Source organism: Halyomorpha halys, unplaced genomic scaffold (assembly GCF_000696795.3).
Source record: "Halyomorpha halys isolate HHAL.00 unplaced genomic scaffold, Hhal_1.1 Scaffold183.1, whole genome shotgun sequence".
NCBI classification, from domain to species: Eukaryota; Metazoa; Arthropoda; class Insecta; order Hemiptera; family Pentatomidae; genus Halyomorpha; species Halyomorpha halys.
The window spans coordinates 558,744-574,348 of record NW_027114717.1 but is presented as its reverse complement, the minus strand read 5'-3'; the positions used below and the strand labels follow the sequence as shown (position 1 = coordinate 574,348).

At 29.7% G+C, this 15,605-nt stretch overlaps 1 protein-coding gene across 6 annotated transcripts in view; it reads left to right on the top strand.

The window, feature by feature from the left end:
- Positions 1-15,605, top strand: part of LOC106679185 (NAD kinase) — a 255,860-nt gene that overhangs the window by 81,045 nt on the left and 159,210 nt on the right. The window contains exon 1 of one of the 6 annotated variants that reach the window (XM_014418194.3): positions 10,107-10,208. The exons of the other annotated variants lie outside the window; for them this stretch is intronic. The gene's annotated coding sequence lies outside the window, so the exon portion shown is untranslated. Of the gene's footprint in view, positions 1-10,106; positions 10,209-15,605 lie in introns of those variants that run through there. 6 annotated transcript variants of the gene reach the window in all.

Here is a 15,605-nt window from a genome sequence, read left to right as displayed (position 1 = left end):
TTTTTACATTAATGCTTAGACATTTTTGTTTTGACTGCCGTCAAAATAGCCCTGACGAAGCCCTGCAACGTGGGGCGAAACGTTGGCTCATTAAAATAGTATAATTCTACTATTTGAGTTTTTTGACCGCACCCGGACCATATTCCTTTCATCTTTCCACACGGTCAATCAACATCTTCTAGAAAAAAAAACAGTATTTAAACTTTTCAAGCAACGCTTTAAGTATGATTTTCTTTTTCTTTTAAAGAAATTTATTGGCCTACTTTACCTGAAGCCTTATAAGGGTTTTATTTAATAGTATCAGTTATATTTTTTTCTTATTTTTCAATAAGAGACAAATCAATTGGTATTTAATAACCGTTAAATAAATATACACTCTCTGAGCTATGCGCCAAAAACGTTTAATTTTGTTCATATTATTTTTTTTTTCAGAGAAATCGGAGATTTTAGTAGCTTTAAACCTTACCTTGATGACAGGGAGCATTTAAAAAAAAAGGCATGTAAATCGGCCTAGTAATTCTAAAGTTTATTGCGAACTAAAATTCGAACCCATCTCTTTTATATGTACAGATTTGTTCTTTTTCGTGATATAATTGATAATAAAAAACTTGTTAGCCGTACCACCAAGTTCACCCTGTACAAAATGTTAATATGGCCAGTCGTCATATACGGTGGAGAAACTTGGACCCTAAGCGATAAAAGCATTAACCTGCTAGACAGGTTTGAAAGAGTAATTCTGAGGAGAATATTAGGGCCCGTATGCGAGAATGGTAATTTGCGAAGGAGGAAAATGGTGAACTTTTTGGCCTCTCTAGGGAATGTAGCATCTCCTCGTACATGACGATACGAAAGCTTAAATGCTTGGCCATGTAATGAGGATGAGCGAGGAAAGAGTGGCACATAAACTGTACAATTACGTTCCGGATGGTGTGCGGCAACGTGGTAGGCCGAAGGGCCGATGGAGGGATGCTGTGAGGCGAGATCCCAGTTACACTTACAGAAGATAGAGAAAGATGGTTGGCGGCCGTTGAGCAGGCCAAGGGCAGCTTATAGCACCTGTTGTGCCAGTAAAAGAAGATGAAGAAGAAGAATTGATAATAAAATCTGTGCACATATTGCTTACATCATAAAAAATTGTTATTTTACATTTGTCTTAACCCTTAGTCCACAAACGTGGAATTTTAGGGTGAGCAATTCGTCCACTTTTTTTCATTTTGTTCAGCCCATTTTATAAAGCGTACTTAATGGGACAAAACTTCTTCTCAAGGACAAAATTGGTTCTCGCGAATAACTCTGACTTGATTTTTCCTAAAAAAAAAACTTCTTTTTTCTGCTTTATTAGAAACATTTTTTTTATACTTTTAAACTGATTTTATACGATCAACAATATTTTGTTCTTATTATTAAAAAAAAAAAAAAAGTGCTGTAATAGCCATTAAATACTGCATAGCAAAGGTGGCATACGATAATATAAACAAAATTCTAAAATTATGTAAAATATTATTTTCTCGTCATCTAGGGAGCATTGGCAAGAACCCTCAAGCATGTGTCTAAAATTTTTCGATCCATTATCACCAAAAAAAGTTTCATTGAAATCTCTTATCACGGATCTCCCTTTGTAAGTAAAAATCACAAAATGTTCTCTTATTTTTTTATCCAAAGCATATTTTTTAATTATGAGAAAAATATTTTTTATTTGAGTACATTTTCTAAAATTGGAGTGCCAATATACATCTCTAATTATATTGTTATTATTTATCTGACTTTTCAAACAGAGAATTATAGTGAATAGGTTGGTCAATGTATGACATGTTTTAATCTAGAGGACATCATAACACAAAAAAGGCACTCCTTCCCGGCCGGACCCGCCCTATCAAGACCCCAGGAAGCGACGATCCTATATCCAACCACTTTTGGAATATTTTTTTAAAACAAGAAGAGGAGACTTTAAGATAGTTTTAGGACCGCCCGTAGCTCAGTGGTTAAGACACAGTCTTACCAATTGTTTGTCTATTGGCGGTGCCGGTTCGAATCCGGCCTGGGGGCGTCGACTTATTTCATTTAGTGGCGGTCCCACATAATGAAGAACTTTGACACCCAACCATGGTTAGGCAATATAGGACTCCAATGGGAGTCTTGGCCGAAAAAAAAAGATAGATTAATCCAGCAATATTTAAAAAGCGTCTGAAATTGAAAAACAGCGTACATGTCTCTATGTAATTGTTTTGTAGATACAATTGTTCATACAACTTTTTTTTTATTTACGAAAAACGAAAAAGCAACATTTTGTGAATTGCTTAGTGCATTTGAAATGTCGGATTTTAAAGTAAATATATAAAACTGCATATCTTTTTTTCACTAGCTGTTTATTTAATTAAAATATGTTCCATTCGCTTCCATACAGTACTTTTCGGCCGTAATTGTCTCCCCGGTTCGGAGGAACGAGTAATGAATTAATTTTAATTTATTAATTCAAATCTTCCGTGGATGAAGTGATGGCCTTGGAGTATGAGAACAAGGCTCATACCTATCAAACTGAGCACACCTTTTCCTCTTGTCGTAAAGTATCCATTTTTCATCACGGGTAATAACCCGATCGAAAAATGGCTCTCGATGAAATAGACTTAGTAATGACGAATTTAACCAATCCAGCTCATTTCGCTCTGTTAGTTCGTGCGGTACCCACTCCATTTTTTTTCACTTTGCCAATTTCAGAAAGATGTCGTACTATAGTTGTATGATCAACTTCCATCCTGGTGGCAAGTTCTCTCAAGGATACAATTGGATTCGCTACCACCAATACCTTCTAGTACAAGAGTAGAGCCCAAGAGGAGAGAAAAGGCAGTTATCTCATCCAAATTTTTGATTACTTTAGTGAAAACTATGCATAATTACTAGCCAGAATTGATGAGTCTGTCAAGTATAGGTAGGGGGAATAAAAAATGGCAGCTGTTTCAAAATGATAAAAACATTTTTTTTTCATTCGGAGCTCTATATCTTAAAAAGTAGGAACAACACAAGAAACCTAAGAGAACGTCATTTAAAGAAGAGTAAATTTGCTAAAATATGTGCCCTAATAGAGTTATTTACGTTTAATGTTTTTCGAAATAAAGCTTTTTAAACCTAATAAACCTATTTTACATTTTGCACCTTTTTATGTTGGTCTTTTTTACTCTCACATTGACTATTTTGTCTCTACGATTTCTGTTTATATAACGTCTTTTGCCTACCTGCACTCTAGCGGCTTTTTCTCAAATTTATAACAATGTTCTTTCCTAATTTCTTTAACTAATTCTTTATAGACTCTTTCCACTGTATCATTTATTTGTTGCTCACATTAATATGTATATAAATAATAATGTAATCAATCTACTACTGTCTTGTCCATAATTAGTCAACTAATTTATATTTTCATTCCATTATTGTGTATATTTCCAAATTTTTAGTCTATTATTTATTTTATTTCATATATTTGTTTTTCTTTTTAGTAGTATTATTATTTTATTTATATATATAGTTTTATCTATTTTATTTTTATTTATATAATTTTTTTTCTCTCTCTAAATGATGGTTGTTGTCTTTTTGTTTTAATAGCCCTAATGAAGACCTGAAAATCAGGTCGAAACGTCGGCATGAATAAATATTTTTGTTGTTTATTTGCTGACCGCACCCCCCACCATCTTCTTCAATCAAAATAAATAAAGTTATTAAATCTATTAACTTATAATACTAATAATTTTAGTATTCACATGGCAGGGCAATTTTTTTTTTTAATTTCAGTTTTACACCCATTTTCCATAGGAGTTAAAAGCGAAAAGGTATGACTTATATTTTAATTCGAAATTCTGAAACTTGTTTTATTTTGTCTGCAAAACATCTTAATTCAGTGCATTCCGCATTTAGTATACTCACTACTAGTAAATACATCATACAATGTATGCATGCACGGAAATATATGTTCCTCATAAAAGAACAAACTAAAAATGTTTTTTTATCAGCCTTAAAATTTTTATTCTTAGGTAAGCCTTGAAGATGGGCCATACTGTGTCGTGTACCCCTTGCTTCATAAATATTTAGTGACCATTTGTTTTCCTCTATCAGACAGTGGTATTGTATTCCGCCGTGAGACATGTCTGAGGAAGTAGTAAAAAAAAAAAAATATTCTTTCGGTTGTGTTTGTATTTTTAGAAATATTCATTCGGAATCATATTAATTTTAAATGTATCTAAATATATTTAAACATTTACTAAATCATAAATATCTTTATTGAAAATCAAAATATATTTATTGAAAGATAGCTGATTGACCGTGTTTAGTAATAAATGGAATATGGTCCATGGTATATTTATTCAGTGGTTATTAAATACCGATTGATTGGTTCTTTTGAAAAATAAGAACAAATATAACTGATACTATTAGATAAAACCCTTGTAAGGCTTCAGGTAAAGTAGGCCTATAATTTTCTTTTAAGGAAAAAAAAATCATATTTAAAGCGTTGCTTGAAAAGTTTAAATACCTTTTATTTTGTTTTGGTTTTTTAGAAAAACTAGAAATTTTTGAACTTTATTTATTTTGAGTTTTTTTTTTTTTTCTACCGGTGTCCATAATTCAAGTTTAAATGACTGTAGTGATGAAAGGAGTATGGTCCGGGTGCGGTCAAATGAAACTCAAATAGTTATGATTATTTTAATTGAGCCAACGTTTCGCCCGCTTTGCAGGGCTTCGTCAGGGCTAAAAAAGATACAAACACTTAACATAAGTAAGAAGATAATTAAATAAGAAAAATAAAAGGTTATAAAGAATAAATGAAAAAGGAAATAGTAACAAATAAAAAGAAGAAATATAAAGTAAAGTACAAACTAAAATAAGGGATAAGAATAAAATCAAGAAAAAAGCAAGAAAATTAACGAGAATTTATACCTGTTTTGACAAAATTCAAAGTCAGCGTGAACCGTTTGTATTGGGAGGAGTGGGGATGGCAGTAAAGTACAATACATTTGAAAATTTGAATATACATATATTTTTTCAATTTTAATATAATTAATATAAATTCTCTTATACCTGAGAACGGATGCACGACTTGGCAGTTGACATCATTGTTTCAATCTGACAGGTACTCCCATCTATGTTTATTAATTTTCTTAATGTTTTCTTTTACTAGCTACTATACCTCACCTTTATCATATTTATTTCACCTTTTGTTTACCTTTATACACCTACCTCTTTACAATATTTATAACTAGTACTAACGAATATTTGTCTTACTAATTTATTACTCCAGTCCTGTATTTATAATTCCATCACACTTTAATGTATCTATTAATTACCTAGTTCCTATAGTACAAGAGCCGGGAAGAAAAAAGGCAGTTATCTCACCCTAATTTTTGATTACTTTAATGAAAACTATGTATAATTACTAGTCAAAATTGATGAGTCTGCCAAGTATAGGTAGGGGGAAATAAAAAATGGCGGCTGTTTCAAAATCTTAAAAAAACACTAATTTTTCATTCAGAGCTCTATATCTTAAAAACTACCAACACTAAGAGAACATTATTTAAAGAAGAGTAAATTTTCCCTAAAAGAGCTATTTACGTCCAATAGTTCTCGAGATATAGCTTTTTATAAAACAAAATTTCTTAAAAATCTACTGAAAGATTAGTAGTTAGTTACTTTATTTTGAGAATTCTATATCTCAGGAACTATGTGACGTAAAGATGTCTATTAGCACTCAAATTAAAGCTAATGGACTATAAAGAAGTGTATGACCTTTACCTTCGTAGAAATAGTAGTTTTCATGATATTTGCTAAAATAAGTTCGGACAATAAATTTGATTTATAAAAAACTTCTTTTCAGAAACCATTAGACGTACAGATGTCTGCCATCGCTCAAATTAAAGCTATCTAAATTTACTACAAAATAGTTTATTATGTTTATCTTTGTAGGAGTAGTAGTTTTTATGATATTTGACAAACTAAACTCACAAAATGTTAATTTCTATTTGTTCGTATACAATGTTGGATTTTTGGAAAAATATATCTCTAGATCCATAAGACGCACATATGTCTCCCAACACTCAAAATAAAGGAAATTTAACTTTCTATAAAGTAGTTTATGACACTTATCTTCGTAGGAGTAGTAGTTTTTATGATATTCACATATGAATATGAATTTGGCAAATGAAAATTTGTTCAAACAACTATAAATCTATTTATTTTAGCAAATTTCATGTAAACTATTACTCCTACGAAGATAAACATTATAAACTACTTTATAGCACAGTAAACTAGCTTTAATTTGAGTGCTAATAGACATCTGTACGTCAAATAATTTTTGAGATATAAATTTTTCAAAACAAATTCACTAACTACTTATCTTTCAGTATGTCCCATACAACATTTTTATGAAACGTTGCTTTTTAAAAAGCTATATCTCGAAAACTATTTAACGTAAATAACTCTATTAGGGCTCATATTTTAGCAAATTTACTCTTCTTTAAATGACGTTCTCTTAGGTTTTCTTGGGCTGTTCCTTCTTTTTAAGTTACAGAACTCCGAATGAAAAATCAATGTTTTTTAAGGTTTTGAAACAGCCGCCATTTTTTATTCCCCCTACCTAAACTTGGCAGACTCATCAGTTTTGACTATTAATTATACATAGTTTTCATTAAAGTAATCAAAAATTGGGGTGAGATAACTGCATTTTTTTTCTCTTGGGCTCTTGTACTACTAGTCCTCCTATGTGTATTATTATTATTATTTCTTTTATATATTTTATAAACAAAACAAAAAACTATTTATTATATTTTCGTATTTTTTCTGTATATTTTTTTTAATGTTTTGTCAACTCTTACAATGTCTGTATATTGTTTTTCGTTTAGCCCTGACGAAGCTCTGCAAAGTGGGGCAAAACTTCGGTTAACATTGAATAGTTTTCTTTTACTATTTTAATACCTTTATTCACTGCCACCTGGACTATATTCCTACAATTAAATTATTTAATGTAAAATAAAATACTTTCTAGCCCATTTTTATAACCTTGGCAGCAACATTCTGTTTCATTTAGTACCAATGGTTAATAAATTTTTAATGAAAATAAAATGGATAAATTTAAATGCATCTTTCATATTTTTAAAATGTAGTTAAGTGATTTCAAAGAACTCTAGAGGAAGAATGAAAATACAATTAATTGCTTGGGTTTGTTACTCTTCAGTGGGAAAATTATTCCCTTCCATCTTAATTATTGCCCATAAGCAATTATTATCAGAAACAATGTTTTGTTTTTTTAAATACCGCTTCTCAGCCATTTATTTGAACAATGGCGCCTTTAGTATATCTTCTTAAAACATATACCAAAGTTCATTTAGAAGTCATTATATCATGGCCATCATGATTTGCATTAGTTCATTTGTTTATAATGGGGTTTAGTCAACTGTGTGAACTTGTGTACTGTTCGAATTGAAAATAAAATAAAATTCATCAAAGTCATTTTTTTTTTTTTTATTTCGTAGCGATTTCTAGATTTTTTGTTTATATGTTTTTCTTGTATTGAATGACAGGTTATTTAAATATCTATCTATAAGAGTCTAACATGCAGTTTGTAAATCCGTCTTTTATTATTTTTTCGATAGCGTTTTGTGTCTTACCTTTTATATAATCTATTTTCTAAAAATACCGCATAGCAATGACTAGTTTATACGGTACATCGATTGAAATTTGTTGGGATTCTACGGTTATGAGGAAGTAACGTAAAAATCCATAATATTTTAATATACTAACAGCATTAACCACTTAACTAGTTCGCTGGATTTAATTAGAGGGCGCTAAACATGCCTAACTGTGCCCACTCGAGATAATTCCAGGGGCATTGTATTTTATGCTGCTATATTTTTCCACTCTCGAATAAAATCGAGAATAATGTGATAATAATAAAATAAACAACGATGATTTATTCTCTGTAATAATCCTATATATATAGTTTTAGCCTATGTTTACATAGGAACCTGGCTTGGGTATTATGACCGATATCCCAAATAAATATTATGATTATTTTTTTAAATTATTACATAAAAAAAAGTTAATTTTTTTTTCAAATAAACTACGTTAAGGCATTAATATCTCAGAATCACAAAACTGGATGATAAAAAATCATTACTTTTTAAAAGTCAACAATCTTCAAACCTAGGATATTAAATTTTTCAATAATAAAATACTGAAATAAATAAAATTCAGGATAACTTCAAGTACATATCATATAATATCACAAATACAACGAGTTATATAAGACAAACTTACTGATAATCTTTTTTACGAATCGAAAATTCTTTTTGCGAATCAAACTTTGCCATTATAATGTACTGTATTTAATATAATGTATTTAATTAATTAGATTTGCATGACTAAGGTTTTTTTTTTTGTTCTTTTCTTGTTCCTTGGTATATCTTTATTCTTGCTTCTCTAAAGTGGTTGTGCTTTTTATTCTTTATTTTCCATTTTTTTGTGTGTTGTGTATTTTTTATATTTCTGTTTTATCTCTCTTTTATTATGTAAATAATACTTTTTTGTATATCTTGTGTATTTATATTTTGAATTTTGTATTTCTTTTCAAAATCAAAACTTTATGTATTGATAAATATTACAATCTGCCATTGTTGGGCAATAGTTAATAGTTATAGTTATCAGTTGATCACGATCATACTAAAAAAAAAAAAATGTATATAAACATAAATTAAAATAAGTAAATGAAAAAAATCTCTCTCTAAATACATGTAAGCAAAAGGATAAAAATCAATCTATGTATATGTAAAGAAAAAAAATACTAATATTTATAATAATTATAAAATTAAAATAATTACTAAGTTTAAATTTTAAAAAATCACAAAATAAAATAAACACGTATATGAGAAAAAAAATGACATAAAAATAAATGAAATCTCACTCTGAATATATATAAACAAAACGATAAAAATCAAACTATGTACATGAAAAGAAAAAAATACTAATACTTATAATAATAATAAATTAAAAATAATTACCAAGTTTAAATTTTAAAAAATCACAAAATAAAATAAACAAGTAAATGAAAAAAAAATGACATAAAAATAAATGAAATCTCACTCTAAATATATATAAACAAAAGGATAAAAATTAAATGAAAAGAAAAATAGTACATGAAAAAAAAAATACTAATATTTATATTAAAAATAAAATTAAAATAATCACTAAGTTGAAATAAAAAAAAATTCACAAAATCAAATAAACAAGTAAATGAGAAAAAAAAATGACATAAAAATAAATAAAATCTCTCTCTAAATATATATAAAGAGAAGACTAAAAATCAAACTATGTACAAGAAAATAAAAAAATACTAATATTTATAATAATAATAGAATAAAAATAATCACTAAGTATATTTTGAACTGTACATCTTATTTTATTTTCTTTAATTTACTTTGTTCATTTTTAACCCCTCAGTAGATTATTTCTATTTCATTTGATCTTACTTTCTTACTCTTTTACCTAATGTTGTTTTTTTTTCGGCCAAGACTCCCATTGGAGTCCTATACTGCCTAACCATGGTTGGGGTTGGGGGTCAAAGTTCTTCATTTTGTGGGACCGCCACTCAATGAAAAAAGTGAACGTCCCAGGCCGGATTTGAACCGGCACCGCCAATAGACATCAAATTGTATTTGGTAAGACTGTGTCTTAACCACTGAGCTATGGGCGGCCCACCTACTGTTGTTATCTTTTTTAGCCCTGATGAATCGTGTGGCGAAACGTTGGCTCATAATTGTTTATTTTATATTTGAGTTAATTTTACCGCACTCGGACCATCTTCATTTTAATGACACCGCTAAGTCAATTACCGATCTTACAATAAATATTTTACCTCGTTGAATGTTTTCCGGGCGAATCGAACCACTGTTTTGATATCGATATAAATAAATGAGCCCTTAAACATCGATTCATCACTCGATATCCGATGCAATTTCTAATATCCTGGATGACTGAGGTGAACGAAAGGAAGGACACGTCAAGAGGTTACGGCCCCTCTAGGAGACAAAAGGAATCGCTGCCTATTTATCGATTCATATAATAGCGATTAATCGAGTCTATTGTTTCGTGCTCCGCTAGAACTGGGTCCTTGCCCCATCTCAAGAGTTCGCTCTCAGTCGGGTCAGTTCACGCTCGGTGCGGTCATTCTCTCTTAGGTGAGTTATTAATCGATTATATCATAAGAATTATACTAATCTAGACCGAGCCTGTATAGTCACCAATATTCAAAAAGTAATATTTTTGGAGGTTTCGATCCAAAAGTCTCCAACGTCAAAGTTTGAGACTTTTGGATCAAGAGTCAAGAACTTCTCCTTTTTTATATATAAACTTTACACTTTCCTTTCTTGAAACTGATTATTATTGTTTAAATAAAATAAATTTTATCCAATTTTAGTCTCAAAACAATTTATATTTCTGTATAAGTCCGACGTTTCGGCGAATTCGACAATCCTCAAAGATAAACTCTAAGAACCACATCACGATTACCCTATTTTGTCAATTCATCATATTAAATTAAAAATTAAAACTTTTAATCAAAGTTAATTTTTACTATTATAATTTATCACTACAATATTTTCTTTAATATAAATTTTTTTGGGACTAAAATTGGATAAAATTTATTTTATTTAAACGATTGGTTCTCCTAGTTCAGGAGTGAAAATTTAACAGGTAAATATATCCCAGTATCATAAACTTTTGCAAATAATTTAATCTTTTACTGTATATTATATAATTTTTAAAATAATCTAATAAATAAATAAATGTCTCTACCAATAGTGGAACCCGATTCATAATAACGTTATATGAGTATCATCCAATAATCATTCATTAAAGTGGAATTGTCGTAAATGGACCAAAAAACCAGCTAATAGAGCTCAAGAAACTACTGGAGTGAGGTTTACGACTATACCACTTAACCGAATTATTACGTCACGTTACTAATTTGACATAACTTAATATTCTTTACTTTATTTTGTAATAGCTTTTTTACTTGGATGCACTTTTACTCGCAACTTTTTATTTTAAAAAAACTTCCAACGTTTCGGCCTTCAGATTCTTTTCAAGGAGACAATCATAATCATTGAATGTTCATTATTTATTACGTGTTCAACTTGTCACCAGACGCAAAGCGTGGACTCATTATTATTATCATTGTCTTTGGATATACATCTAATTATGATTGGTTAGAGACATGCAAACTCAATCTTCCTATTTATAGTTATAGGATTTTATTTTATAGTTATAGATTCCTATGTATAGTTAAGGCTACAAAGTAAATTCATAATCTATCTTTATTTGTGGCTACTTTGAATTAGTAAATATCGTTAGTAATTCAGGTTTTTTAATTCCCCTGGACGTGAGTTTTTTGATCCTTTAAATCATTATTGTTGTTAAATATAAGCAGATGGTCAGGGTTGCGGTAAAAAAAAGAACAAATAGTTTGTAACTATTTTAATGTCCGACGTTTCGCCCCACTTTGCAAGGCTTCTTCAAGGCTAAAAGATTTTTTAAAAATGAGAATATTACTACAATAAGGTAATTTAATCTAGGATAAATTACTTGGGTTAGACCGTATACGACATACTGCTAGACCAAAAATGTGTAGTTGTCTTTCGATCCAGAATTTAATGCTGTTTTATTTCTTATGATATATACGTCATTCTCTACAAGTGCGACATTTTCTACCATTAAAAATAGTAAACATATCACAGCCATTGAAGAATGGTGTCGTAATTGGAGGATTAAAATAAATTCTAACAAATCCCGTCAAATTACCTTTACCCTACGTCGTAAACCTACTGACTGTCCTACAATAATGTTGCCCCAACCCCTGTTAAACAGATCGGCTACCTTGGACTACATCTAGACAAACAACTAACCTGGAATCCTCATACAAGACTGAAAAGACAGGAAGCTGCATGTCGATTTCGACTATTACAGCACTTACTAGACAAACGGTCTAAATTGCCAATTCGTTACAAAAGACTGATTTACATGACAATTATAAGGCCTATCTGGACATACGGCGTTGAGCTTTGGGGCTCCACTAAACCTTCTAATTCCTCCCGAATCCAATCCTTACAATACAATATCCTTCGTAAAATACTAAATGCTCTCTACTTTGTCACAAATAAAATCATCCACAAATACCTTAATGTTCCATTTGTAACCGATCTAGCCCGAACCAGATATCAATCCTTCCATTACAAACTCCCTAACCACTCAAACCCATTAGTTTCTAATCTTGCTTCCTCTTTTATTCCGGACAATCCTCCGAGGCGTCTGAAAAAAAGATGGTCTCGAGACCTTATATTGTTTCTCTACATTGCTCCATACCATTATGATTTCCTCAAATTTACTTGATGTATTTATGTTCAATTGTAAATATCAATAAATAAATTAAAAAAGAAAAATAGTAAACATTTTTCGATTGAATTTTGTTTCTTTCTTTTTTAATGATCTATTTTTATAAAAAGGCTGTCATAGAAATCACTTGTGTTCAGGGTACATCAATTTTTTTTTTTAAAAATGTGATTCCACGGTTGTGAGTAAATGACGGAACATCTATAATATTTTAATATTAACAATATTAATATTTCAAAAATCACCAAATTTTATTAGGAGGCGCTCACGAAACCAAACAATTGGTTGCTAACCATGTTAAAACAAATAAGCTATCAAAATCTAGGAGGTTATGGATAGATTCGTTGGGAATGTCCCATTGTTTTAAACCGATCTAATTTTTCCATCATGTGCGTTCTTCAGAATTGGCTACCGTTTTCAAACGTTACAGGATTATGAGGTTGATATTATGAGTCAGGCATGTTATTATGATGTAAAATCTAAACTGTGAAGGGCAATTCATTCTCCTTAAAGTACTTAGCATTCTTGTCAGAAATCCTGCCTCAATTTTTCTATGCCTCTTTTGGAGAATTCTAATATATATAAATTAACCCTGAGACACTCCGGGGTTATGAAGGAATCAAACTTTGAGAATTCGTTATAAGATGTTACTGTAATAAAACGATTAAGTGAGATCCAAATGAGTGAGCTTGTAGCACGGTCCGGCCTCTAAATAAAGACTTTTTTCATATCCATATATTATTAGTAGAGACCTACAATTAGTCATTTAGATTTTCTAGTGTTGTTTGTAGGTTTTAAGATATAGATTTTTGAATGAAAAATTAATTTCGAAAACCCAACATTTTATACGAACAACTAGATATTAACATTTTGTGAGTTTATTTTGTCAAATATCATAAAAACTACTACTCCTACAAAAGTAAACATAATTAACTATTTTGTAGTAAATTTAGATAGCTTTAATTTGAGCGATGGCAGACATCTGTACGTCTAATGGTTTCTGAAAAGACGTTTTTCATAAATCAAACTTATTGTCCGAACAACTATAAATCAATTTATTTTAGCAAATATTATGAAAAATACTATTCCTACGAAGGTAAAGGCCATAAACTTCTTTATAGTCCATTAAACTAGCTTTAATTTTAGTGCTAATAGACATCTTTACGTCACATAGTTCCTGAGATATAGAATTCTCAAAATAAAGTAACTAACTACTAATCTTTCAGTAGATTTTTAAGAAAGTTTGTTTTTAAAAAGCTATCTCTCGAGAACTATTGGACGTAAATAGTTCTTTTAGGGCTAATATTTCAGCAAATTTACTCTTCTTTAAATAATGATCTCTTAAATGTTCTAGTGGTGTTGGTAGTTTTTAAGATATAGATCTCGGAATGAAAAATTAATGTTTTGAAACAGTCGCCATTTTTTATTCCCCTACCTATACTTGTCAGACTCATCAGTTTTGACTAGTAATTATACATAGTTTTCATTAAAGAAATCAAAAATTGGGGTGAGATAACTACTTTTTTGTCTTCCCGGCTCTTGTACTATATTTTATTTCTTCTGTTCTTTTATTTGTATACAATTTTCTTTTCACTTATTTTTATATAATTATAACTCTACTTTAATTTACCTTTTTTTTATATTATTATTTTACAATGTCAAAATGTTCTTAGTTGTTTTTTATATTTTTAGCCCTGATGAAGCCCTGCAAAGTGGGGCGAAACGTCGGAAAATAAATAGTTGTAAACTATTTTTGTTTACGTTTTGACCGCAACCCTGACCATCTTCTCCATAATTTAACATTTATTAATTGTTTAAATGTTTCGTTGATTCAATTACTTTTATTAGAGTCTGCAGCGTAATAATTAGTTTCACTTATCGACTAATTAATTCATTCGATGGCTTGAAGATAAAATTAATATCATTACATTGTTTTTGATTTAAAAAATGAGCCTTGTGACCTATAACGGTATCTATCATTTCATGCAATGGGTCACCAGAACAATGTCGTTCCCCGACAGGTCACCATATTGCGTTCTAATACTTCAATCAAATAACAATATAATTAATGAAAATAAGTTATATTTTATAAAAAATATTAATATAATTTTGAAATTATTATTTATTTTAACTGAAAATATTATTTATTTTTATTAACTATTTTAAATGAAAGCGAATATATGATAACTATATGATCATAAATGTAATCATGCTCTAATTTCCTAATTATATCATTAAATAATAATTAATTAGTGAGTAAAAGATTAATAAAAATAGATTTAATGACATAAATCCCGCCTACAAATCATTAAAAATACATATGCTAGGCGATACCACGGTTTTTTTTTTTTAACCGTATAACATTTTTGGATTAATTATAATAATTATTAAATCTCCGAAACTAAAATTAACTTTTTATTCTAAAATTACCTCTTTATTCTCAGATAATTTTACGTTTCACTGTGCATCCTTTTTATTTTATTTAATTTACATTATTCATCTCTACAATAATCATAATTAGTAACATCTTTGTTAAATGTTATTTTGTTTACCTATTTCCTTACTTTGTTACCTCATTTAAGTGTTTATACATTTTTCCCCTGATGAACCCCAGCAAGTTGGGTCGAAACGTTGGCTCAAATTAAATAGTTTTATTACTCTTTGAGTTTTCTTCTTTGGCCGCGCCTGTACCATCTTCCTTTTATTATCACACGTGGTACTTTTCCTAGATGTTCCACTTAAATTATGTTGTATGAAAGTTATGATGTTTTTTAAATTATTTGCCTTGAGAACATTTTGCCTTGGGTTTTCCCCCTGTTGTTCAAATCATGACCTACCTCAAACTCTTATCTGTTGAGTCAAGCTGTATAATTATTTATATTCCTTTGGTTTTGAATTCTGCCTCGGTTCAAACTATATATAATATATATTTTACTTCTATACGTAACTTTTTTTTTATATTAAATGAAATTAAAATCTGTACCACTACAATCTAAGTCAGGGTTTCAAGTACTGTTACTAGACCGACGGTTGTGCATGTGTTTTGGTCAGAATCACGCTCGACTGCCAGATTTTTACCCAATTTAAGAGGCTTGTAGCGTTAGTAGCATCGCGCCTTACCTCAGTGCTACCGTACTCCCCTATTTTTTATATACGTGTGTGTGTATATATATATATATATATATATA